The sequence below is a fragment of the Anabrus simplex genome, chromosome 3, assembly GCF_040414725.1.
Source record: "Anabrus simplex isolate iqAnaSimp1 chromosome 3, ASM4041472v1, whole genome shotgun sequence".
NCBI classification, from domain to species: Eukaryota; Metazoa; Arthropoda; class Insecta; order Orthoptera; family Tettigoniidae; genus Anabrus; species Anabrus simplex.
The window spans coordinates 421,589,054-421,616,900 of NC_090267.1; positions in this window are offsets into that span (position 1 = coordinate 421,589,054).

Consider the following 27,847-nt stretch of genomic DNA (forward strand, 5'->3'; position numbering starts at 1 on the left):
TTGTAGGTCTTCACGTTTAGTTTTCTTCCGACTCTGAAATACCACTCTTACCATGGTCGGTACGGTAAAACTGATTAAAACATAAATGATCGGAAATTGTATTCCCTATAACTTTTGTTATATAATACTTGTCGATAGGCCCAATAACATAGGTATTTAGGCTCCTTCCCCTAAACTACAATTCCATCCAGGGTGAATAAATTTGTTTATGGTTTAGATTGTTGTTTCTCATTCCCCGATTCTATATAACGATTTTCATTATATTCTGTTAACCCATTTTCTTGTGGCTCGGCGTTGATATGGACTTAGTGACAAAATTACAATTTCATGAATATCTGTGTTATCACAGTCGGTACGGTAAAATGTATTAGACATAAATGGTCGGAAATTTAATTCTATTTAACTTTGGTTATGTAGTATTTATCGATACGATCACTAATAATTTAAATATTTGAAAATTAAATTTTAGGCCTTCCCTAAACTACCATTTCGCTCAATGTGAATAGATTTATTCATAGCCTAGATTGTAGTGACTCATTCCTCGGCTCTGAATACCAATTTTAATTACGATAGGACCACTAATAACATAAATATTTGAAATTAACTTTTATTCCTTCCCCTAAACTACCATTTCTATCAGCGTAAATAAAATTATTTTGGCCTGGATTTTAGCTGCTTATTCCCCTACTTTAGATACCGATTTTCTTTAAATTGTCTTTAGCCGTTTTCTAGTGATGCGTGTACAGACAGACAGACAGACAGACAGACAGACAGACAGACAGACAGACAGACAGACAGACAGACAGACAGACAGACAGACAGACATTACGGACAAGTAAAAAGTGCATTTCCTTTTTACTGTGGACATGACCGATACAGAAATACCATTCTTTTCAAATTCTGAGCAATGTACAGACAAAACTCTTATATTATATATATAGATAAATGAAACCAATTGAAAGTTTTAAGTAGCATTTATTGCTTTAAAACTGCCCTGGACTGTAATACTCCCTTAGATGCCCTTCTCCTCTCACACACTGCGTAGGCCTACTACAAGGTGAACATATTCCAGGGGGATTATAGAAATGGTAGACCGAAAGAATTTCGAAGCTAATTTTGTCTGACAGCGTAGGAGAAAGGCTTGCTCTATTTACGCCGAACCGCTACCCTTTAAATCTGACGTTTAGAACTTTAAAAACGGCGTTAGAGAAATACTAATAACGGGATTTGAAACAGGAGCTACGGGATTATTTAAGGTTAAAACTGAAAATTCGATTTTTTGGTCAAAAAATGGCAACATTTCAATCATGACTCCCGTTCATTCATAACAAGCACACTTCCATTTACTTGAGATTGAATAGCAGTGTCTGGTGTGATTTGCAAGACTATTGCAATACTGACGTGTGTATAGTACCTCAAAAATTACCTCATGATATTCTACGTTCCTGGCATTTAATATTTTATCAGACCGTTTAAGGGGAGTCGGAAAGCCCTACCTTGATAATGTTAATTTGACAGAAAAGATGCCCCGTTATCTCAGGAAGTATTAAGTTTAGAGCTTTGATATTTTTCCTACTTATATTTACATTTTTATAAGTACTGAACCAGGATGGAATGGTTGGAGCAAACGATTGTAAAGTTGTGAATTTGTTTAATAAGTTCCAATTTTTTTTATAAAAATGTCATTAAAAATATGTGTAGATCTGAAACTATACAAGTGAAGTGCTTTGATATGGTTCAGTAGCTGCATCATGGCACAAGGTGACTCTCTGCAAACAATGTAGTGTAGTTTCTGAGATAATGGGTCAAACATGTGGAAAAAATAATTTTTCAGAATATGATTTCAAAGTAAAACAGAATGTTCACTCGCACATTTACTCACAACAGTGCATAAAATGCAACTCTATTTAATCGAAACTATTGAAATGTTTGTTTTGGCAGTGCCGGAAACCTCTGCGCATAACATTCAGGAACATAACAGTGAAAACCACAGCCTTCTAGATTAAAAGGTTCCAGATATTTATATTTTCAAAAAGAAATATGTCTAAGTTGCCCAATTTGACACTTATGCATTGATATGTTTAAATATTTCTTTAGAATGCTTGCATGTGTCGTATTCAAATTAGTTATACACCATTTTATTCAGCAGAGTTCAAATAATTGAATGAGGCAACATTTGGAAAAAGCCATATTAATTAATTTTATTGATTTCCGACTCCCCTTAATTATTATCAAAGTATTATTCACCTGCCTTGCAGACAAAAACCCTATAAAACATTATATCTGTAGGTTCAATTGTTCCTGAGAAAAGTGTGCCTACCAAGAACTAGGCACTTGTTTTTCTTTTGAGCGACGGTATGTATGATGATTCCTCAGCCAGAGACTTTCTGGCAGCTCCTCCAATGGCTGTCCAAAGGTTTCCGGTCCTGGCCGGACGGTCGCATGCAGGCGAGCTGAGGGGGAAAGCAAAGGTGTTACCCACGTTGTGCATTTTTGTAGGGCGAAGAACTGATTCTAAGGCAGCCCTTTCCAGGCAACTCCGTATGCATGCAGTGGCCGATTGTCTGTACACAGTGCAGTGAATTTCATTACATTACAGTTGTAAAACGTAAGAGATGCTTCTTTAGAAAACTGTGTTTGCATTGCGTACATTAGTTAGTTTATTTCACCACGGAAATGACAACGAATAACTCCCGTTTGGAGAAAGAGTTTTTATGTAAGACAAATATGTAAAAACCGAGTAATTCAGAGAGAAGTATAGACAATTTGAGGACCTATTTCCTGGCATTCCAGTCCCAAATAGGGAGATTGTAAGATGTCTTCTTAATAAATTAGCAAGCGCAATTCCTAAGCATCAACGATGGATGCTAATTGACGTGAGAAAAATCACTGAAATTAGTATATCATTCCAACACTACCCAATAATAATAATAATAATAATAATAATAATAATAATAATAATAATAATAATAATAATAATAATAATAAATGCTATCACATGTTGCACAGCAAGTGAGTGATCCAAACACGTCAGTTCTTTCGGCTACTAAACTTTTACATTTGATAGCGCACATCGTCCATGAATTACGACCTCTGGAGGATGCTAAAAAAAGTCCATATCAGTAACTGGAATTTACATGGCATTACGATCGGCATTCATTATTTTCCAATGACACATGATTTCAAGCAAGGGGTCATGTTGCTTCACAAAATAATAGATACTCGAGCACAGAAAGTCCACGATTAATTCATAAAGTTCCGTTGTACGTTGTTACAGGTGGCGTACTGTGCGCTGGAACATCGCAACGAATAATAGATCCTATATGTTTTAACGATACGGTAAATTCAAGAGACGAACCGCAGACGTACACTAGCACAATATTTTCAATTGTTGTCAAATTATGAGAGAGAGAGAGCAGGAGAGAGATATTGGTTAATTCCAACAAGATTTTACAAGAGCTCGTATTGCTGTTGGATACCGTGGACAATATAATGGATGTTTTAATAATAATAATAATAATAATAATAATAATAATAATAATAATAATAATAATAATAATAATAATATTTGCTTTACGTGCCACTAACTACTTTTTCGGTCTTCTGAGACGCCGAGGTGCCGGAATTTAGTCCCGCAGGAGTTCTTTTACTTGCCAGTAAATCTACCGACACGAAGCTGACGTATTTGAGCACCTTCAAATACCACCGTACTGAGCCAGGATCGAATCTGCCAAGTTGGGGTCAGAAGGCCAGCACCTCAATCGTCTGAGCCACTCAGCCCGCCAATGGATGTTTTAATAATAGGATCACATCTATAGGTTTATGCACCCCTCGTTCCCGTAATCTTGCAGTGTGTGACTTTTATTTGTTAAGAAACCTAAAGATCACAGAAAAATCCTCGCACTGTAGACGAACGTAAAGACAATATGAGGCATGCAGAGCAGAAGTGGTGTAAATCCAAAATTAGCAAATTTGTGATAATTGCATGTCTGTACACAACAAGGTGTCTTCTTTTCACAGGCAAATTTAAGAGAGTCCATACTCCTCCCTTTTTCTCACAGGGTGCAGCATTTTCCTACTGCCGTTATATTTCCCTCCTTTTCTAATAATAATAATAATAATAATAATAATAATAATAATAATAATAATAATAATAATAACAATAATAATGTTATTGGCTTGCTGTCCCACTAAATATTTTTACGGTTTTTAGGAGACGCTGAGGTGCTAAAATTTAGTTCCGCAGGAGTTCTTTTACGTGCCAGTGAATCTACCGACACGAGGCTGACGTATTTGAGCAACTCCAGATACCACCGGACTGAGCCAGGATTGAACCTGCCAAGTTGGGGTCAGAAGGCCAGCGCCTCTACCGTCTGAGCCACTCAGCCCGGCCCTCCTTTCGTCAGTGCCGTAGTTAAGCGAGTCCATGCTATTATGAAAGATGGATTTAAACAGTGAAGATACTGATATTGAACGTTCTGAACAGGCAGAATATGAAACGGAGAATCTGTATAAAACTAGAAGACAATTAACAGAACAGAAGACAAATAATGTGATGGATTTTTTACCTTTTGTTTCTCCAATTCGACATCCTTTCTTCAAAGGTTTGTCTCCGATTGTAAACAAATTAGGACAAAAACACCATGCAAGTAATAGTGAACAAGATGATGGTGATGATGAACACCTATTAAGCAATGTATTCTCATTTCTAGTTGAGATGAAATATCAAACTTTGAAGTACTGTAATTTTCAGTGCAGAACCATTGTAATTCCATTTAATTGTAATGTTTTGCAATAATTTCATAATAATATATCAGAAATAAAGCTGTGTAGTTCATTTTTACAAACACCTGTTTTTCTCCAAATCATGTTTTTGGACCCTCACCACTTCTGCTCTACACGCCTCATAATAGAACAGAAATCAGGAGAATTACAAAAGCAGAACTAAAGCCTGTGAATGGAAATTTCATCAAGATATACCAGAAATATGAGAATAAAGAGGATATCACTTTAAACATCGTCTGTGACAAGGATAGTACTTTACAGTGCATGCTGCGAAGATGAATTCATAAGTCATTAAAACTATTTTCTATCTTCCGAAAAAATGGCAACACTTCTGAAAGTGTTTGTAAGAATTAGAGCACTTGCGCGCAATTTGGTAAGTCCGAGGAACCATGGTGCTAACAGGCTGAGTCTCAAATGTCTCTGGATTGAAACGTTAGAATTGTATTATGCAGGATATATATGTCAGAGGTCTGACTAAAAGACCTACCAAATCAGAAAGATTGAAAAGAGGGAAGTTTGCTCTGATTTCCTAAGTTTCGGAAGATTCATCGTGAATTTTTAATGTTATTATAAGCCAGGTGCACATCTTGCTGTGGATTAACAACTATTCGCCAGTAAAATCGTTAGCCATATCTTCAGTTAATTGGTTCAGAAATTTGATGGAGTTGGGTGAAAGTGTGGAGGTGTTTTTCTTGGAAGGAACTTTGTCTTTTCGTAATACTGCAGAGCACACTGACGATGGTAAAATAAAATAATTTTGTCCAGCTCCTTTATTTCCTTGCAACTACACAGATAGGTATTATGGTAATGATGGGACAGGAAAAGGTTTAGAGTGGGAAGGAATCATGAAATCATCAATTTACCACTTCATGCAGTCACCCAATGATTGTGCGTTGTAACGGTAGGATAACTCCATAAGACTTGTGACACAAATCTAAGCACTTTTAAGCTATGAAAGGGGAAGATACATGTTGTCCTAGAATATATAACATCGTTAACGTCTAAGACAATATAGATTATGTTTAGTGTAGTAATAGTCAAACAGTTATAAGAAGGAGAATGCAATGCATGTATCGAACTTAATGAATTGCAATAAACGAATGCTCTCTCTCTCCATTTTCTGGCGATCCGAATCTAGGAGATGGGGATGGGAAGGAATCGATCTTGTCTTCAATTAATGTACATCCCCAGCATCACCCTGGTGTGAAAATGGGAAACCACAAAAACCAACTTCAGGACTGCCGCCAGTGGGGTTCGAATACACAATCTCCCAAATGCAAGCTGACAACTCTACGTGATCCAAACGCGCAGCCTCTCGCTCGATGTTTCTTTTTTTTAACTGTAAAAGACCGACCACGGCCATAGCCGTGTTGAAACACCGGATCCTGTGAGATCTCCGAAGTTAAGCAACATTGGGCGGGGTCAAGATATGAATGGTTTGCCCCGCGCTGTTGGTGGGGGGTAAGGGAATGGAGGAGCGGAAAGGAGCTTGCCACCCTTCCATTCGTAAACTCCGGCTCAGGCACACCTCTGCGGAGGTTCGCACCTGCCTTCGGGCATAATACACCCTTACCTTCCACTGCAAAAGACTGGAGACCATCGCCGTTTCAGCATGTGGTGCTCCCTGGCCTACTACAAAGCGGAGTCTGTTCGTGAGTATTTCTTGCAAGTTCCACAGGTAGACTGGCCAGCGCCCAATCTCACCCTACACCCTATCGAACAGCTCTGGGATGAACTGGAATGACGCCTTCGCTTCCGAACCAACACCCGCTAATCCCGAAGACTTTCCAACATCTGGTAGACAGGAGGCCAAAGGTGGACCGTTCTCATATCGTATTAATGTTCACTACTTGGCAGTATATCCCACGAACACTTAGAACAGACCAAGCACGTGGCTATGCGGTTAGGATGACGTAGCTGTCAGCTTGCATTCGGTAGATAGTGGGTTGGAACCCCACTGTCGGCAGCCCTGAAGATGGTTTTCCATGGTTTCCAATTTTCACACTAGGCAAATTCTAGGGCTCTACCTTAATTAAAGCCACGGTCGCTTCCTTCCCACTCCTAGCCCTTTCCTATCCCATCTTCGCAGTAAGGCCTATTTGTGTCGGTACGACATAAGACAAATCGTAAACACATAGAACACAGTTTCGAGTAGGTGTTCTGATACTTTCGATCAGACAATCGATGCGTGTGAACATATCATGTAAGGTGGGCCTTCGCATTTTTCTTGTCGCTCATCGAACGATCCTGGGGAGTAGTGTATGTACTGTACTTAACATAATCATTCTAAATTTACCGTAAGGTCCCATGCCTAGGATCATAGAATAATAACGTATGTATGTTGAGTGCTGAGCATGAAGGCTGATTTGGACCTCAACGTCTCAGCCATCAGTCGTTAGGCGTTCCATGAATCACTAAGGAGGCATACTAGGGAAATGAGGAGTGAGGTTGTTTCACGTCCCTTTCCTCATTGAGCCAGCAGTTGCTATTGCATATCGGCCTGCAAAACACGCTGAAATACATGCACCAAACGATCCTATCAGCAACATGTTTACACCATTCATAACAGGGACTGGCTGCATACGGAATGGCTTTACTAACATCATTTTCATGTTGTCAAAGCCAAAGATGATCTGAGTCAGGTCAATGAAAGTAACAAATTTGTTCTAGCCTACATCAGAAGACATAGTGCACAGTAAACACTATAGTATAATCGGAAATAATTCAGCAAGACTTACAATCAGACGTGGAATGCAATCATCCCCATGAAACTCACCTGAAACAAAAGAGAATAGCATTGGTTACATTCAATAAAACAAGTTTCTTGTATAGTTCACTCATACGTAAATATAGTATAGAGGGATAGAGGTGAACGTTCACCGTTCATATTGAGAATTAATTCAAGAAGCCATGATTTCTAGTTTGGTTTAAAATATCTGAAATAACATTTGTGGGAAATCATGAATATTTACTTGAAAACTTGTGAAAATTTGTGAACCGTAAACGAAAACACGAATTTTTTTCCTAGGGGCATTACGTCGCACCGACACAGTTAGGTCTTATGGCGACGATGGGATAGGAAAGGCCTAGGAGTTGGAAGGAAGCGGCCGTGGCCTTAATTAAGGTACAGCCCTGGTGTGAAAATGGGAAACCACGGAAAACCATCTTCAGGGCTGCCGATAGTGGGATTCGAACCTACTATCTCCCGGATGCAAGTTCACAGCCGCGCGCCTCTACGCGCACGGCCAACTAAAACACGAATTAAAGTACGGGTGAAAAGGAAATGAAGAAGCCTAAAATATCCTGGGCTGAGCGTAAGAAGAGACTGCACACAACGTAAGGAGATTGAGCGCTACAACCGAGTACATCTGCTGCTCCCCTCTAACTTATTGGTGGGTACGTACGCCCGAAGGTACTCCAGATGTAATACGTAAACGAATCAAATCCAACAAGAATGAAAATCGTGTGATTTGACATCATTCGCAAAATGGGGAGCCCAGACAAAAAGGAGAAGAGAAAGGAGGAAGGAAACGAGGAAAGAAAGAAAGAAAGAAAGAAAAAGAAAGAAAGAAAGAGAAAGGAAGAAGGAAAGAAAAAATATTGCGTAAACAAAACGAACATCACCTCGCAGTACGTGCTGTCAATTTGCGGTGTCGATTCATTCTAATTTTATCACATCATTCCATTTCACCACAATGTGGTGAATGTACAACATTCGGATTTATAATTGCTGCCACTTTTTATTCAATCACGCTTCTATTAGGAATCAGATATTTTCAGATATCTCCTTGTTGACTTTCACATTTCAGGATAATACATATCCCGTGTTCACAAGAATGATATCATCTTTCAAATGGTGAAAGGAATTTAAAAGTTGGTTCAGTAGTTTCTCGTATCAACCCTCACATAAAACAAAAGCACAGTCTCTCTAAATATATTAGTATAGATTCATTCCTTTCATGCCTTTGTTAGTGGCGAAGTTAGGACTCTCGGCCCTTTCTTTCACTAAAACAAAAATTATCGTGACATAATGTCCAAGTTAGTAGATAATACTGTACAGGACCTCTTGTATAAACTCAGAGCGAACGCACGGTGTTGGTACTCTGCGCTACGGCAGCTGCCTCAGCCGAACTTATATTGCGCGCGGCCGCCCTGCTTTAAGTGTGTATACAATTTTATATGAAATCTTACCTTATAAAATATGATAAAATTGTCATTCTTCCGAGGTTATACAGGCATTGTATCTGGTAACTACATTCTCGCTGACACGAATGTTCTGTCACTGTAAACTTCCTGATTTCATTCGTAATGTTTCGTTTCAGTTCCTCCAATGTGTGAGGATCAGTTTACCCCACAAGTAGAAATCACACCATGTTAGACCTTGAGAACGAGGGGGAAATAGACCAGCACTGATCACTCTGTCTGCAAACATTTCCGAGATTGTAAGAAGGGAATCTTCTGCTGTATGAGCAGGGGCTGAATCTTGTTGAAACCACCCTCGCGAGTTTTCTTTTTCCGGTAACTGATGGAAGAACGGCATCGAAATACCATCTTGTTACCTCTCTCGAAAAAAAATAGGTCCAATTATTCGCCTTGCACTAACAGAACACCAAACACCAATCTTCCTATTATAATGAGGAAATTCATAAACACACTTAGAATTTTCCGCACACCAACAGCGAGAGTGATGACTGTTCACATGACCATTAAGATGAAACCAGAACTTTTACATACGAAAGTACGCTGTTGCAATGATAACTGTATCTCCTTGTTCACAGCTAAGATATTAGACTGGCGACTGATGCTTGCCAGGTCGAACACGTGCAAGCTGTTTGCAACGTCAAGAACTATGCGCGCGCCTCCCATACTGAAACTTACGGATCGGAGAGTAAACATACATCTTTGACGGTCTTAATTTCTATTAGATACTCTGTATTTCTACAATTACAGTAGTAGTATTATGAAAATATGAATGATGATGAGTCGTCTCTATGTATAATTTAACCTAATGACAGTCCTACAGCATACATACTCTCATGTTTTTTGCTACGGGCTTTACGTTGCACCGACACAGATAGGTCTTATGGCGACGATGGGATAGGAAAGGCCTAGGAGTTGGAAGGAAGCGGCCGTCCCCTTAATTAAGATACAGCCCCAGCATTTGCCTGGTGTGAAAATTGGAAACCACGCAAAACCATCTTCGGGCCTGCCGACAGTGGGATTCGAACCCACGATCTCCTGGATGCAAGTTCACAGCCGCGCGCCTCTACGCGCACACTCTCAAATCTAACAGTCAGACAAGCCGTTGACGTATGTTAGGGGAAAGCGTGGTAAGACCGCTTAAATTAGGCTACTAAAGTGCTACTTCTGATACTGTCAGGGAGATAATTCCATAGTCTTGCACGAGACACCACAAAGGAGCCACTATATACTAACGTGTGGTTAAGGGGTATCGTAAAGAGGGAAGTCGAAAGGGTATTCTCATTGAAAGAGGAGAGAAAGCTAAAATTGGACGATAGGTATTCAGGTGCACAGTAAATTCGTTCATCAGTTGAAAGGTCGGCGTTTTATGAATTTTCATATTTCAGCTAGAAAATTTCTTATAATTATTGTCCGTGCAGCCAAATTCAAAGAAAATGTTAATGCACTAGTTAATTGCGTTCTGAAATTTCGTAGTTTTGTTCCACCACTCATTGACTAGTACAATATCCCAGTAAATAAATAGTGAAAACCAATTGTTTGAATTATTTATATTTTCATATTATGTGGAAGACTGGATTATTTAAATTTGAAACGATGAAGAGATGCCTATACCCTTCCGTAGACATATGTTATGTAATCATTCCAATTTACTGTGTCAATCATAATGACACCTAGATTTCACAGACGTTTGGAAAGATACGGCTTAACAACAGAGCGTCAGATTAGGTAAAAATGTGAGTTTAGTGCGTTTAAAAGCTTTATAGTGGTTTAATGGACCTCTTTTTACATTCAAATACCATTGTTCGAATATCTTTATCATTTACAGAGAGCATTTACAGAGAACCATACTGTAAAATCCAGTGTTTTCCTATTTAGATAATTGAGTTCTTCGACAATACTGACCTATTTTAACATTTTTATTTGGAGACCTAGAAGTAAGGGATTTCCATAGCCTTGCACGAGACACTAAAGAGTGATTAATGGGTATCCGAAAGGGAGAAACCGATATGGTGTTATGCTTACTGAAAGAGCAGAGAAAGCTAAAATTTGAGCATATGTGTTTTCTTCGTAAAGAAATTATATTTGTCATTAAAACGAGAATCTTAAAAGAAGGAACCTGGATATAAGGCATAAGAAAGTGGACGTTAGCTCTCAGTTAGCAGGTGAATACCATTATTATTTGAACCTCGCAGCTATGAAATAGAATTCTAGGTTCCAACATCCATTTTCATAATGAAAATATAAATATAAACCCATAACAGTCTACAAGGGAATTACGCAGAACACGATCGATAGTAACTATACGATTGTGTAATTAAAATCCTTGAACAAAAGCGTTCTCATAATGTTGATACAACCTGTCGAACTGCTACATACGCACATTCATAACTAATTGATTCGTTTGAAAGCTGTAGAATTCAATAGCAGCCCTTCAGGCGCCACAGTGATGTATGGTTCAGCTGGGTTCTTCACCCAGTTCTGCCTGGTATGAGGGCTGACATAACATGAATTACGTGGGCACATCTAGCGTAAGTGTTTAAAGAAACGAGAGGTGGCCGCGAGGTTAGGATTGGGCACCTGAACACTTGCATTTGGGAGCTGGTAGGTTTGTGATATTTCATCTGACTGTGAAAACGATCTCGAGAAGCTGCTAAGTGGTAAGGACAGAGTCTTGGGGAAGCAGTAAAAGATGAAAATAAATAAGCCCAAAACCAAATTAATTGATTACCGGGCGAGTTGGCCGTGCGCGTAGAGGCGCGCGGCTGTGAGCTTGCATCCGGGAGATAGTAGGTTCGAATCCCACTATCGGCAGCCCTGAAAATGTTTTTCCGTGGTTTCCCATTTTCACACCAGGCAAATGCTGGGGCTGTACCTTAATTAAGGCCACGGCCGCTTCCTTCTAACTCCTAGGCTTTTCCTATCCCACCGTCGCCATAAGACCTATCTGTGTCGGTGCGACGTAAAGCCCCCAGCAAAAAAAAAAAAAAAAAAATTAATGGATTACAGTCGAAGAAAGTCACGCGATGCAGGAAATATTAGATTACGAAATGAAGTCTTAAAGGGAGTAGATGGATATTGTTACTTGGGTAGTGAAATAACTAACGACGGTAAAAGTGAGGAGGACATAAAGGACAGACTAGCACAAGGAAGGCCTGTTTTAACCAAATAAATTTGTTCACCTCGAAGGTTGATAAGGAATTAGAAAAATGTTTTTGAAGACTTTCGTCTGGAGCGTAGCATTACATGGAAGTGAAACATTGACGACAATTAGCTCAGAAAGAAAGAGAATAGAAGCCTTTGAAATGTGGTGTTCCAGAAGAACACTGAAGGTGACATAGGTAGATCGATTTACGAATGAAGGCATACTGGATCGAATTGGTGAGAGGAGAACGATTTGGTAACATTTGAAGAGAAGAAGAGTTCGTTTTTGAGGGAAGTGTAGGCGGTAAGAACGGTAGAGGTAGAGCAAGTTATCAATATGACAAGCCGATTAGAGCAGCTGCAGGATGCAGAAATGGAAAGGTTAGCACAGGATAGGGTAACATGGAGAGCTGCGTCAAACCATTTTATGGACTGATGACTCAAACAACACCACAGGATCGAATCCCATCGTTGGCAACATTGAAGATGGTTTTCCGTGGTTTCCCATTTCCACACTAGGCAATGCTACAGCTCTACCTTCATTAAGGCCACGGCCCACGGCCGCTACCTTCCTCACCCTTATGTCAGTCAGCCCTTTCTTATTCGTTGTGACACATTCCGCAACGTATATGACTTCTGGCTGTATGACACTGTAGTAACGCCTCAGCTTCACACTGAGGGATATTGACGGCTTGTTGTAGACACCTGTAGTTAGGTGGTGCATCATTTCCACTTCGTTATTCCTGTTTGTTTCCATGCTTTCTTCCTGCAAGACAGAAATGCTACGTTTTTCATGGTAAGAGGAACGAGAAGTGAGAGGATACATGTGTTCGAACCTTAGTGCCGGTAAAAGAAGGTACGGTGGAAATAGTTTACTATTTCTCCAATAATAATAATAATAATAATAATAATAATAATAATAATAATAATAATAATAATAATAATAATAATAATAATAATAATAATAGAAATTCAAATACCTATGCGAGTGGATAGCACCTATTATTTCTGGGAAAGAGGCATTCAAATCAAGAATTAACCGGATGGAAATGGCCTACTACCTCACCAAAGATACCTATAACGAACGGTCAGTATCTTTTAAATCCAAGTTTAGACATTACTGTACAGTAATTCGACCTGAAGCTCTATGTGTAACACAATGCCTCTCAATGAATAAGAAAGGCCCGACATAACAACTAGAAGCCAAAGAAATAATATTTGTTATCGAAACAAGAATCGTAAAAGAAGGTACCTGGATATAAGGCATAAGAACGAGACGTTAGTACTCAGTTTGCAGGTGAATACCATTCTTGTTTAATACTCGCAGTTTTTAATGAAGATCTTGGGCTCAGTAAAGGAAAATGAAGAATATGGGTGGAGACACAATCATGAACTATATCTACATATGGAGAAAATAACAGACTCTATTAGGAAAATAAATTTACATCTATGGTCACATAACTAGAATGCGACCAGAAATATTATCCACTCGAATCTTTGCCTACTTTCTGAATAAGAAAACTAAAGGGGTGTGATTAGTGTGTTCGAACAAAACTTATAATGAAGACAGGCAAGACGTGGACCGGAGAACGGAAGGAAGATCACCGAAAAGGGATACGGGAGTAATGGGCGAGTGTTAAGGCTGAAGGCAGAAAACGGTTGAAATAGGGTAGTCCATAGCTGTCTGAAACAAAAGTAATTATTATTATTATTATTATTATTATTATTATTATTATTATTATTATTATGAAATGGCGTATGGCCTTTAATGCCGGGAGTGTCCGAGGACAAGTTAGGCTCGCCAGATGCAGGTCTTTTGATTTGACTCCCGTAGGTGACCTGCGCGCCGTGATGGGGATGAAATGATGATGAAGACGACACATACACCCAAGTCCCCGTGTCAGTGGGATCAACCAATTATGGTTAAAATTCCCGACCTTGCCGTACATCGAACCCGGGTCCTCTGTGACCAAAGGCCAGCACACTAAGCAGTAATCGATGGAGCTGAAAATAATAATAATAATAATAATAATAATAATAATAATAATAATAATAATAATAATAATAATAATAATAATAATAATAATAATAATAATAATCGCCGAAGAGAGATACGATATACTCTGTCATCTAGAAACCCTAAAGCAAAATGGCTAGTCGAAATTTAAATTGACAGTGTCAAATTAAAATGTCTGCACATGGTAGCTGAGGAGGCCATACGATTATTATTATTATTATTATTATTATTATTATTATTATTATTATTATTATTATTATTATTATTATTATTATTTCTATTATTAACAACATATTCTGTAAATACTTTTTGATTTCCTGGCAGATGACCTCGTTATTCAACATTTTCAATGTCTTTTAATATTCTATTTCATTCGCTTTAATTTAGGTATCCGCCCCTCTATCCATCCCATCATCGTCGGAAACATATTTGAGTATGTGCGTCGTAAAATCACGGGCATAAAGAGAAAAAAACATCGCACGGAGTAACTGAATTGATTGACGGAGATCCTAAGATCTTGGACAAAGATTTCTATGTACTACGCACAGTGTAATGGAACTGTAACACAATATAGTTAGTTTCTTCCTTCTATTCTCAAACGTACGCTCAATAATATATAATTTTCAATTTTCCCCCTTAACTTAGATCAATAAACTTCGCCACTCTATGCTAAGTCGGCCTGTATAAGATATGGCTGATTGTAATTCGAAAAGAGAGGTACAAAACTTTTACGCCTCTAAAATTCATCCAGTTCTCAATTCACACTGCTACATTTCGTGCTGGTTTTAAAGAGAGAAGTCGGCTGCACGCGCCCCCACCCCCCACTCCCTGAGGAGCAGGTTGATGTCCTTACGAACAATAGACAGAGAGACTAAGCCGTGAGAAATGTTGAGTCATCAGGCAGGCAGGATCTTCATAAGTCAAGTGCTCAAAGCTCCCCCAGACGCATATGCTCTCACTAACAGGGTTACAGGCTAAGAGCTCTCCTGGGACACTTGGAACCGAACGTTCGCGACCAACAAACAACAGCCCCAAATTCGGAGACTTCCGTGGATGGTCCAAAGCCTTCATTTCACATTATTATACAGCATTCGCTGCGTACGTTATGATTTGACTCACAAACATTTTATTTCATTAAGTTAATCAGTGATTTAACCCTGGAACAGTATAGTGAGGCACTCAATGTCCCGTATATGGTAATTTTCGTTCCCGGATTACGGTATGCTGGCACGTCTGATAAACGTCCACATTTTGTGACTTTTATTTGACCTCGACTGTCTTTCTGTCAATGTATGTACAGGTTGACTCAAAAGTTCGTTTAACATTTGACAAGGAAATACTTCACGGAAAATTGGAATTAGAGAGGTAATGAGTGACACACATAATTGGCATGACGTGGGGTTTTATTGACCCCAAAATAAAGTAAATAAATCTTCACCAACAGTTCCTCTTCTGGTAACGTCAACGATTGCAGGCGCATCTGACGCCCTCTCTCACGACAGAACTTTTTATACCGTACACGGGTCTCATGCGGCATCACTGACGTGTTGTTGTCCATCGCCATCTGTGGGTCTGTTTGCGCACTCTTTGTTGGTGTCAAGAATATGTGGCCGTTTGTACCTGAGGTGTTGCTGTCCAGCGCCATCTATTTGTAATCACCTCTATCATCATAATTTATACAGCATTATATAGCAAGTTCTCAATATTCTACTGAATGTAGAATGAGTCTGCAAAGGAAAGTTTCGTCGAGATTTATTACTCATAATAATTATCATTTCTAATTCTATATCTCAGGCAATGGATCAAGATCCACATAGTCTTACTCGCTTTTAGAACATCGGAGTAACTTTGTAACCACAGTTATTATAACACTACCTCAGCATTCCTTAGCGCTTTCCTATATTAATTTTGATAACGAACGACTGAATCCTAAATTTCTAGTTGATTATAAAAACTTCTAAAGAATGTACAAATGATAAGAAAGCTTATACCTTTTCGGCTGCAATAATGTCACAGAAATTGTGTAGAATCTTACCCAGTTCTACCGGTCTCCACAAAAATTTTAAATAATAATAAGGCTAAGATTGTATGGATATATTCAAAGAATGCTACCAGACGGACTTACCAAACAAATAGTCGAATTCTATGAAAACAGGAGTAAATCCAAAACAAACACAATGAAATGGATTGGTGAAATCAAAACCGATTTGAAACAGGCAGAAATTACAAAAGCAGTTGTCCAAAACAGGGTAATATTCATATACAAAATTCACAAATGGCAAGTTGTCCAAGAGGAATGAACAAAGACGAAGACTTGAACAAGCTGGTCTGAAGATAGAAAGGAAGCCTGCAGTAAAAGAATGAAAAAAATGCTTTGCGTAGTCTTATGGGCTTATTTGCATACTACTACTACTACTACTACTACTACTACTACTACTACTACTACTACTACTACTACTACTACTACTACTACTACTACTACTACTACTACTACTACTACTACTACTACTACTACTACTACTACTACTACTACTACTACTACTACTACTACTACTACTACTACTACTACTACTACTACTACTACTACTACTACTACTACTACTACTACTACTACTACTACTACTACTACTACTACTACTACTACTACTACTACTACTACTACTACTACTACTACTACTACTACTACTACTACTACTACTACTACTACTACTACTACTACTACTACTACTACTACTACTACTACTACTACTACTACTACTACTACTACTACTACTACTACTACTACTACTACTACTACTACTACTACTACTACTACTACTACTACTACTACTACTACTACTACTACTACTACTACTACTACTACTACTACTACTACTACTACTAATAATAATAATAATAATAATAATAATAATAATCTATATAAATAAAATCGTAACGACCGTGTGTCTGTATATTGATTATTTTGGTGAAATTTCCGTACAGTTATCCGTTTCAGGTGTAATAATGACCATCTGCATCATTTTTAGCTTTGGTGTCTGTCTGTTTGTCTGTTTGTCCTTCTATAACTTGAAAACTACTGGATATATTTCCACCAAACTTCATATTTAGAATCCACCTGTCCTTGGGTAGGTTTTAGGGCAAATATTGTTTCTAAATCCCTGAACTAATTGGGGGTTTACACGAAACCGAAACCGTGATTTTGCACTCCCTCATAATATACACAACCAAACTTAATGGAAATCTACCTGCCTTAATGGAAATGAATTTTTAAACAATTTTTTTTCTCATGTGCTTCATTTCGATACCAGGATTAATAACGGAGATATCATTAACGGACCGTTCTTCGGTACAAGTCCCACCGGACTTAACGCAAGAGCGGCTGCGCGTAAAGCGTATTTCTTACAACTTGAAAACTACTGAGATATTTGAACCAAACTTTATATTTAGCATCCACCATTCCAAGGGTAGTGTACCGGGCGGTACACCTCCACGCCGCTAGTTTAAAAATGTGCGCCACTTGAAACTCCTCTGCTGGAGGAAGTCTGAACTTTATCTACGGTATTAATTTTCTACTTTATCAGAAGATGTCACTACCTGGAAATTTTGGAGTTTTTGAACTGTGTCATTTTCGACGTATTTTTGTTTTGCTTGTAGTAAGAAGTGTGAACTTTCTCTCCTAGAGGACACTACTGAAAAACTACAATGGTGCACCCTAGTGCGACGTGAAAGAACTATTTTTTTGGAGAAATTTTTATTTCAAAAGTTTGTTTCTTGTTAAATTTCTTTCTGTTATTGTTTAAGTTGGCTGTATACCCCTCTCTTTCCCCTTGTTTTGTATTTAGCCAATCCCGAATTTCTTTTATTAATTTCTGACCAATCGGATGTATCTTCCCCCAACTTGAATATGTTGCTGTATCCTACCCAATAAAGAGTTTGTGGGAGGGTGTTCTCATTCCCCTAACGCCTCGAACTTTCCGCGAGAGTATATAAACTGCTGATTTTAGGGTCTCCGGGCCACTTCTGTTCCATCTTTTCGTGCGTAAAGTACATAGCAGGGGGCGGGAAGCGCCTCTTTCTTCGGCGGCAGTTTAACTCTCGGGGCGGGTCCGAAGTTTTTCCATTATGTAACCTTCCTTAAATGTAAAGGAACTTGTATCTATTCTATCTTTTAAACTACATATAGGGATAGAGAGTGCTTAACCCTCTCGAGCTCCCACTCATATTGTTTTGAGGTGAACTTGTTTTCTCAACCTATTCTTCCTTAACATTATGTAAATTTGTCAATTTCTAAAGTCACCTCTTTAGTATGGGATTAGCCCTTGCATCAGTGGCCTAGAGCCAAATTAGGTTTTGAAACAAATACATTAGGAGTGCAAATCGCCTCCTCTCAAATTGTTGATTTAGAGGTCATGTAATTAACCTTCTTGTCATTTAACAGACCTCAGTAGGTTGGGTATTTTACCCCTGTGTATATGTCCTGAGAGGACAGCTTGAAAGTAGAATTAGGTGTGGCCTTTGACAGGCCTGAATTTTGAGAGCAAGTTGCTCTTTTCCCGAAAATTTTGTTTTCTGCGCGCCTCAAGGAGGCCTTACTGTGTATTTTGGAGCAAGTGCTCCTAGGTATGAATGGGGTTCTCCCCTCTCTGTTGACACTTGTGTTTGGGGTAAAACTGAGCTGATTGCTCAAGGATTGTGATCGCGGGGCTCGAAGCCCAAATCCTGTAAATACTGTAATTGTACTTTTGTTGCCTTGCTACTCTGTACCTGCCATATTTGTTATTTCTTGATTTTAAAAGGAAAATATAGCCTTGTTAATTTTTAAATTCACTTTAATTTCGTAGCCTGAGACCTATTCACCACCCCTCACCTTCTTTCACCTCTAACTACCACGGAAAACTCCGTAACAGGTAGGTTTTAAGGTTTATACCATTTCAAATTCCCGGAATGGACTGGGGTGTTATAGGGGACCGAAATGGTGATTTTTACTCTCCCACAATATATAAAGTACAAGACCAATCTGACTGGATATCGATCAAACTGTCTGAAAATCCAATTCTAATTTCTTTTTCTCATATGCATTTTTCAACTGGAGGATTAATAAGGGAGATAACATGAAAGTTCGGTTTTCAGGCTAAGTCTAGCGGACATAGCCCAAAAGGTGTTATACGTGAAGCAGATTCCTTATCTATCTAGATAAGTCATATCGTAACGACCGTGTGTCTGTGCATTGACTATTTTGGCGAAATTTTCGTACAGCTTTCCGTTTAAGGGTTATAATGACGACCAGCATATTTTTTAGCTATAGTTTCCTTGAAGTCCTAAATTTCCCCCCCCCCCCCCGTGGCCCAAAATCAAGATTGCCTCACAATCTGCCACACGAGCTGAAAAATTGAAATTAAGCAAATTTATACGTTTTAGCCGGTAACCTACGGAAAACTTCCAAGATCTTTAAATATTTCACTTTTTATGCCTAATAATATGGAAATATAGGCAATTTAATGACTGTGCAGACCTTCGTTTCGAGGAATTTCGCGGCTAATCAGTAAGTCCTATCACAGAACGGATGGCACGATCTCCGTTCAATTTCGAGTGATCTACAACTTTGGTCTTGTGATATTTTGTCGTCTCTCTCCCTCCCTCTCCCTTATAGGGTAGATTTGGCTATATATTTCGATGGTTCGTAAATTTTGCGCTTTTTACACGTGTATTACTTAGTTTGACACACTTATAGGAAAGGTAGAGTCATCGAATTTGGCACGCACATTGACACGATCAGTAGCTATATGCGAACCCAATTTCATGATACTAGCTTTCACATAAGTATGTGAAAAATAATTTCAATGATGAAAATGTACCCAAATTTCACCCCATTCAAATAGCGTAACTCAATCGAACCCATAAATATGTGAGATACGAGAAAATGTTTTAACACCAAACATGTAGAGCGATAAAAGGGACGTCTGAGGGTGCAAACCGTTTGTTGGTATGATGTACCGTTTAGGAGCAGTAAATCTCGAAATGAAGCTTTGCACTTTCAAACGTGCCCATGCTTATCTGTCATCTATATAAATATAATCGCAACGACCGTCTGTCTATACATTGGCTATTTTGGCGGAATTTCCATACAGTTATCCGTTTCAGTTGTAATAATGACCATCTGCATATTTCTTTACTTTGGTGTCTGTTTGTCGGTTTGATTGTATGAGTTTTTATAACTTGAAAACTACTGAATATATTTCTACCAAACTTGATATTTAGAATCCACCTGTCCTTGTGTAGGTTATAGGGCCAATATTATTTCTGAATACCTAAATTTACTGGGGGTTTATCCGAAGCCGGAACCATGATTTTATACTTCCTCAAAATATGCACATCCGAAATTAATCGAAATCTACAATCCTTAATGGAAACCCATTTCTAAAACTTTTGTTCTCATGTGAATTTTTCGACAGGAGGATTAAGTGAGATATCATGAACGGTTGGTTTTGCAGGTTATGTCCAGCGGACGTAGCCAAAATGTGTTGTACGTGGAGCAGATTCTTTATCTATCTATATAAATAAAATCGTAACGACTGTGTGTGCCTTACATTGACTATTTTCGTGAAATTTTCGTACAGATACCCGTTTGAGGGGTAATAATGATCGTCTGTATGTTTTTGGTTTAATTTCTGAAAGTCATAATTTTTACCCCCTCACCCAAAATCCAGATTGCAGCATAATCTGCCAGACAAGCAAGTAAATTGAAATTTGGCAAAATTATACGTTTCAGCCTGTAACGAACGAAAAACTTCACAGCTCTTTAATTTTTCATTTTTTATCCCCGAAGGATATCGAAATATGGAATCAATTTTAATGATGGTGCAGACCTTCGTTTCGAGGTATTTCGTGGGATAAACGGGAAGTCCTATCACATAACGGATGGCACAATCTTCGTTAAATTAGGAGTGATCTTCAACCTTGGTCTTATGACTTTTTGTCGCATGTGTATCGCTTATACGATAGATTCGTCTCTATTTCTCGATTTTAAGTAAATTTGGACTCTTTACCTATATAATGCATACTTTCAATCATTTACAGGAAAGATAGTATGATCAAACTGTACATGAATATTGGCCCACCCAGTACCCATATGTGAGCCACATGCTATGTCACATAATTATCCGAAAAGTAATACAATGTAAGATAATCTTACACAAATTTCAACCTATTCGACGTTTCTGACTCGATCTGACCCATGAATAGATGAGATGCGAGAAAATATCATAGGACCGGCCATTTACATCGCTAAATACTGCGCCTTACGGTACAATCCTTTGTCGATATGACGTACCGTTTAGCAGCAGTTAATCTGTAAATGAAGGTCTGCAATATTGTAAACATTCATATACTTTCGTATGTCCATCTATATATATTCATCGATGTCGATTTGTAGCGATCGAGAAAGGGTGTGTCTTCTATTGTAGTCAGTACTCCATACACCGACTTTGACTGCTGGCAGTAGGAATGGGGTCCTTCTCCAACTCCTGTGTAACTGGCATTGGTAAGGAGGGCCTACCATTTTAATGAATAATTCACTTCTCGGTTTGTCTTGCAGAAGGCAAGGGATCATGCAGTTTTGTTCGAAAGTCCCCTACCCTGTTGTGTTTGGCTCTAGGCCAGGGTGCCCGCCGTTATAAACAAATGTTCCAGTCTAATATTTGACTAGCATTGGGCATAGTGGCCTGCTATTTTCATGGAAACTCACTAATTCTGTGTGACTGGCAGTAAGGTGGTTGGCAGCAGTAAAAAGGGCCTGTCATTATAATGATAACTGCACAACCTAATTTTGAGAGGTGGTAGGGAAGTTGCCTGTTATTATAACAAAAACTCCTCAACTGGAATCTTTCTGAAAGTAGGAAATGGGTCTGCCATTGTAATTAAAACTCCCCAAATGGATTGTGACCGCGCAGAAAGGCCTGCAATTATAATGTAAACTTGCCAACTCGATTGTGAATGGCAATAGGCAAGTGAGCCTGCCGTTATCACTACAACTCCGCAACCCTCACTTTACATTGGAAACAACATCCCCATGCTATTTCTCGGATAAGGCTAAGAGACATGCAATTTTAAAACAATCTCATCTACTGCACGCACAGTATACAATCCGTATACAATGTAGAATACCGTAGCGAAGCACGGGTACATTTGCTAGTAATAAATATATATATTGCGAGGTAACATTAGCAACATAGTTCACCAATTACAGAAACTTCGAATTAGAATATTATTGTGAACTCTTGGAATGTGTATCTCGTCCCAAATTTCACTCAAGGTTAAGAGTTATACGATACTGCAAAATTACCGGAAACGTTTCCACACAAGATCTCCGAAAAGAGATTGACAAATCCTGATAAATCTATGATTATTTGGAGATGTTGAAAAGAGGTTAGGTGAACTTTATCCAAGCAAATTTTAAACTACAAAGTCGACCAGAACAATGAAAACGCAATGCTTATCTACTGAAGTGAATCACCAGAAGCTAAATAACTACACCATTATTTTGAAACAACTCGTAAATGTCACAGCCACAGTTTTCCAATCGTATCACAACTGATCTCTCTTTGCTGTATTGTTTACCCAGAATGTGTGCCTGTAACTCGTGTCATAGAAGCCAGTAAATTGAATATTATGAATCAGCTAAAGTCTTCGTGCGGAAAATGATCGTTACAAGTGACAAAGCAATTTCACTGTGGAAATCAATAGAAAGCAAACATAACACTTCGGCAAACAAACAGTTTGACATACATTACAGTTCTCTGAAGCGTACCGTACAGTAGAAATGAAGACGTGAGAGGTTAATAGCCAATTCATATTGGACAGGTCCTTTCTACCCCCAGGTAGACCGACCTCAGAAATGTACACAGTTCAAAAAATTAGGGGAACATATTTTTGAACGTACGCCATGCTCTACAAAACCTCACACCCAGGTATCTTCGATGGGCTTAACCTAACTTTTGACGCACAATACAGCAAGCCTAACCTCATGGAAGGACCTAAACCCAGTTTTACGGCTGGATGCCCTTCCCGACGCCAATTGCACAAGATGGCGGCTATACATGGCTCCTTATGAGACACCGCCTAACCTCACACCCGCTATCTTAGAGGGGCTTAACCTAACTTTTAACGCACAAGACAGCATGCCTAACCTCATGGAGGGGTTTAATCTCAGTTGTACGTCCGGTTTCCCTTCCCGACGTCAATTGCACAAGATGGCCGCTATACATGACTCCTTATGAGATGCCTTAAGGGTGCTTGCGCAAGAACTTTTGACACGCAAGACAGCTAGCCTAACCTTATGAAAGGACCTAACCTCAGTTTTACGGCCGTATGCCCTTCTCGACACCAGTTGCACAAGATGGCTGTTATACATTACTCCTTATGAGACGTCTTAAGGGTGCTTGCGCAAGATGGTGGCTGCAAGATGGCTGCTATAGATAGGCTCTTATGAGACTCCCTTGGGATGCTTGCGCAAGATGGCGGCTACAATATCGCGGCTATACATGGCTCCTTATGAGACACCTTACGGGTGCTTGCACAAGATGGCTTGAGACGCCCAATGGATGCTTGCGCAAGATGGCGGACACAAGATGGCGGCTTTACACGGCTCCTTATGATACACCTTAAGGGTGCTTGCCCAAGATGACTGTTGCTCTTATCAAGAACGCTAGCTTAGAGGCTAACGTACCGTGCTGGTTCGATTCATTAAATTTGGGGCATAAATGTTAGGCTGAATGTATAATAAATATCAAAAACGGAGCGTCGTAGAGCAAAACGGACAACATTTTTCTGCCTAAAACGTAGGTTCGCAGTATCAGGAACATGATAGCATAAGAAAGAAAAAAGTCTAATGATGAGATCAACGGTTCGGTTCCTAGTTAGGCCCTTTGGCATTTGGTATGTTTTAGCTTGTTTTGAAGCAAGTTTTCGGGCTTGGTATGGTAGAGAGTATAACATGCTGTGCTGGTTCGATTCATTAAATTTGGGGCTTAAATGCAAAATGTTAAATATCTCAAAAACGGTGCTTTGTAGAGCAAAACGGACAAAATTTTTCTGCCTAATACTCAGGTTCGCAGTATTAGGAACATGATAGCATAAGAAAAAGTAGTCTAATGATGAGAGCAATGGTTCGGTTCCTACTTAGGCCCTTTGGCATTGACAGCTATCTAAATCTACAAGATGGCGGCTATGGATAGCTTCTTATGAGACTGCTTAAGGGTGCTTGAACAATATGGCTGCTGCTCTTATAAGGCGCCCTAGGGATGCTTCGCAAGATGGCGGGCACAAAATGGTGGCTATACACGGATCCTTATGAGACTGCTTTAGGGTGCTTGCACAAGATGGCTGCTGCTCTTATGAGACTCCATACGGATGCTTGCGCAAGATGGTAGCGACAAGATGGCGGCTATACACAGCTCCTTATGAGACGGCCTAGGGGTGCTCGCACAAGATGGTGGCGGCTCTTATGAAGAAAGCTAGGTTAGAGGTTACTGCGCAAGATGGCGGCTGCTGTCATGCATGTGGTAGACGGAAATTTGAAATTCCACGTGCTCTTCAAAGCCACGTTCTTTTTGACAGCTATCTGACGGTGAAATGGTGGCCCCGGTCTCGAAAGCCCAGAATAACGGCCGAGAGGATGCGTCGTGCTGACCACCTTCACAAAAGTGAAAAATCCTGTAAAATGCATTAACCAAAAAGTAAAACACAACACAGAGAGTAATGCAACAACCCTCAGACGAAACACTCACACCTTTATCACACCTTTATTAATTTTTTCTGCCGGTGTACTGTACAGAACGTAACGAATGCAGAACAGTTCCCTTACGGGTATTGTTCACTGTAATACACATGCAAAGCTCAATGGGGCAACATATAAAACGAAATACTAGATATCGGAAGTTCATATTCACAGGACATGTTCATTAGTATGTTCTGCAGAAAGGATTAGCATTTCAGGCACCTAGGTTCAGCATGTGTCCTGTTGCCTAGTAGGCACTGGGTCCTACATGGGCACTGATTACTTCTTTCATGCACGATGGCATCGTCGGGTATAAGGCACAAATGGCGTCCTGGGATATAGCCATCCATGCTGCATTCACCTGGTTCCACAGTTCATCTTTGGTGGTTGGCATTGGGTAACAGGGCTGTAACCGTCTTTTCACCATATCCAACACATTTTCGATTGGCGACATGTCCGGTGATCGGGCGGGCCAGGGGAACAGTCTGGCATCCTGTGACAACAAGAAGGCACGTGTTCGTGCAGTAATATGTGGTCGCGCATTGTCCTGCTGAACCGAACCCCTCCCTTGCCAAGAACAATACCCCAACATATACACACACATCGGGAGATTATGAGGCGTGGATCGCGACTACGAAATGCCAGATAAACAGCCTTGAACTGGAAACATCCCTCATTACCGATGTAAATAAATATGGTATTAATACTACTAACAATGAAATTCTAATCAAGATTAATGAGGGTTTATTGGTATAATGAAATTAAAAAAGATGCAAAGAAAATGAGGCAAACACTTCAAAAATATAAATAACCAAAGGATACATACATGAACAGTGTCTGTTGATTTGATGTGATAACATCATTTCGTGAGCAAGGCATTTTTCAACTCCAAGACAAAATTACACTTACAACGGGCTCACCGCTTTAAAAGTAATCTCATTTCATTATCTGCCAATGCAAATATAATCCACACGGGACAATTAGATCGTGCCTTCCGCGAGATTACAATCATCCTTCACATACGCGTCTTTAAACTCCACCATCTTCAGAACAATTACCATACAACGATAAGCTCCCACGCATTATGGAGTAGAAGAAGACCCGAGCAGATAATACAAAGGAATGTAGGTATCGTCATGGCATAGAAGGGGAACATCTCTGGACCAAAGAAGCAATGATCAAAGCACAAAGAGAAACACAGGCCAGAGCATAGCCTAAATATAAGGAAAACAAACATGGTGGCGTCGCGGGCAAGCCAGCGACCAAGATAGCCACAAAGCTAACATAAATAACACCGCACCACCAACAAACATAAGGTACAGAAATAAGATAAAAATGATAATTGAGCCGAGCGATACGTGGTCCTATCACTCCCCTCACTCGGCAACACACACACAAACATCCAGACATTGCCGGTATCGGCAATAGTATGAGCTCAACTCCAGTTAACGGTCGAGATCGAATTCAAATACTATGACTCTCACGGTCATCGACAAAGGCTTCATACACCTCAGAAGCAGCGTGCAAGGCTCAGACAATTCAGCAGTGGGATCACTGATGATCCCGTTGTCATATATAAACTCATCAGGTTACGCACCTCGTACGACACGAATGGAACTTCACGCCGACACGGGAGCGTGCGTTCTTTTGACGGCGTAACACTTTAGAATGCAGTACACATCATTAATATCAATCAGAAAACCAGCTATCAACATAACTCAATCACAATAAAAACAACAAGCACGCAGCCCATTCACATAAAAACAACAATCACTCAGCCCATTCACGCAGCAGAGCAGAAGGATGCGTATCAATCAGCTATGAATAAAAGCGAAGAAATCCACAAGAGAACCGTAGAACCAATTTAAAAAACAAGAATTACCATACCTAAAATATTAGCCGTCAACATTAAAGGAAGGACGGTAGTACAGGCTACGTTTGAACCGATTAAAAACCCATCTGTAGCTTAAAAATGCCACTCGGATCAGTGTGGGTGCCATTTTATATTATTCTATCTATAAACAATGCAAAGATTCGATCTAAAGTGTTCACAACCGAGAGAGCTGCCCTCTCTTGTGCAATCTTGGAAATAGTTAAGTCAATCAACGAGAAGCCCAGAAAAGGCCATCAGCAATGAAAGAAAGGTAACTTTTATGAAGCTGCCATTCAAGCACGGCTCACTGCTGAAATGTAGCGTCTGGGGTGTCGTGCTGAAAGGGTATGCCTTCGGGTCGCAGGATGTCATTCACGTAGGTCAAACTGTTCACAGTGGCTTGGACATGCACCAACTGTAATTTGTAGTTTTAACCAATAGTACCCCCACCATAAAGCCTTGAGTTGGCGCTGTATGTCTTATATGTATGCAGTCAATGTGCCGACTCTCCCCCTGTCTGCGGCGAACCAAAATGCGGCCATCATTTTCAAACAAACACAATCCGGATTCGTCCGAAAACGCTATCTGCTGCCATTCCTGTCCCCAACGACGTCGTTCCATACACCATGGCAGTCTAGCATGTTTATGCACATTAGTCAAAGGTAGGCGGAGAAGTGGACGACGCGCCGGTAACACAGAACGAAATAAACGGCGACGGACTGTCACACCTGATAGTGTACGATGTGTTACACTGTTCCACTGTTGCGCCAGAGCCGAGGAGGACGCAGATCTGCTCTGCAATGCCATTCGGATGAGGTGTTGATCTTCTCTGGGAGGTGGTCTGGGTGGTGCGACCAGACTCATCTCGACGTGTTGTATGGGCTTCTTTGAACAATTCTGTACACACTCGTTGCACTGCCGACGCACTTCGTCGCACACGAGCAGCAATTTCACGGATTGATGTATCACGTTCTCTCATGCCAATAATGCGCCTATTTTCAAACTCACCCATTTGACGGTATGGTTCTCGCATACGTCTGCGAGGCATCCTGCA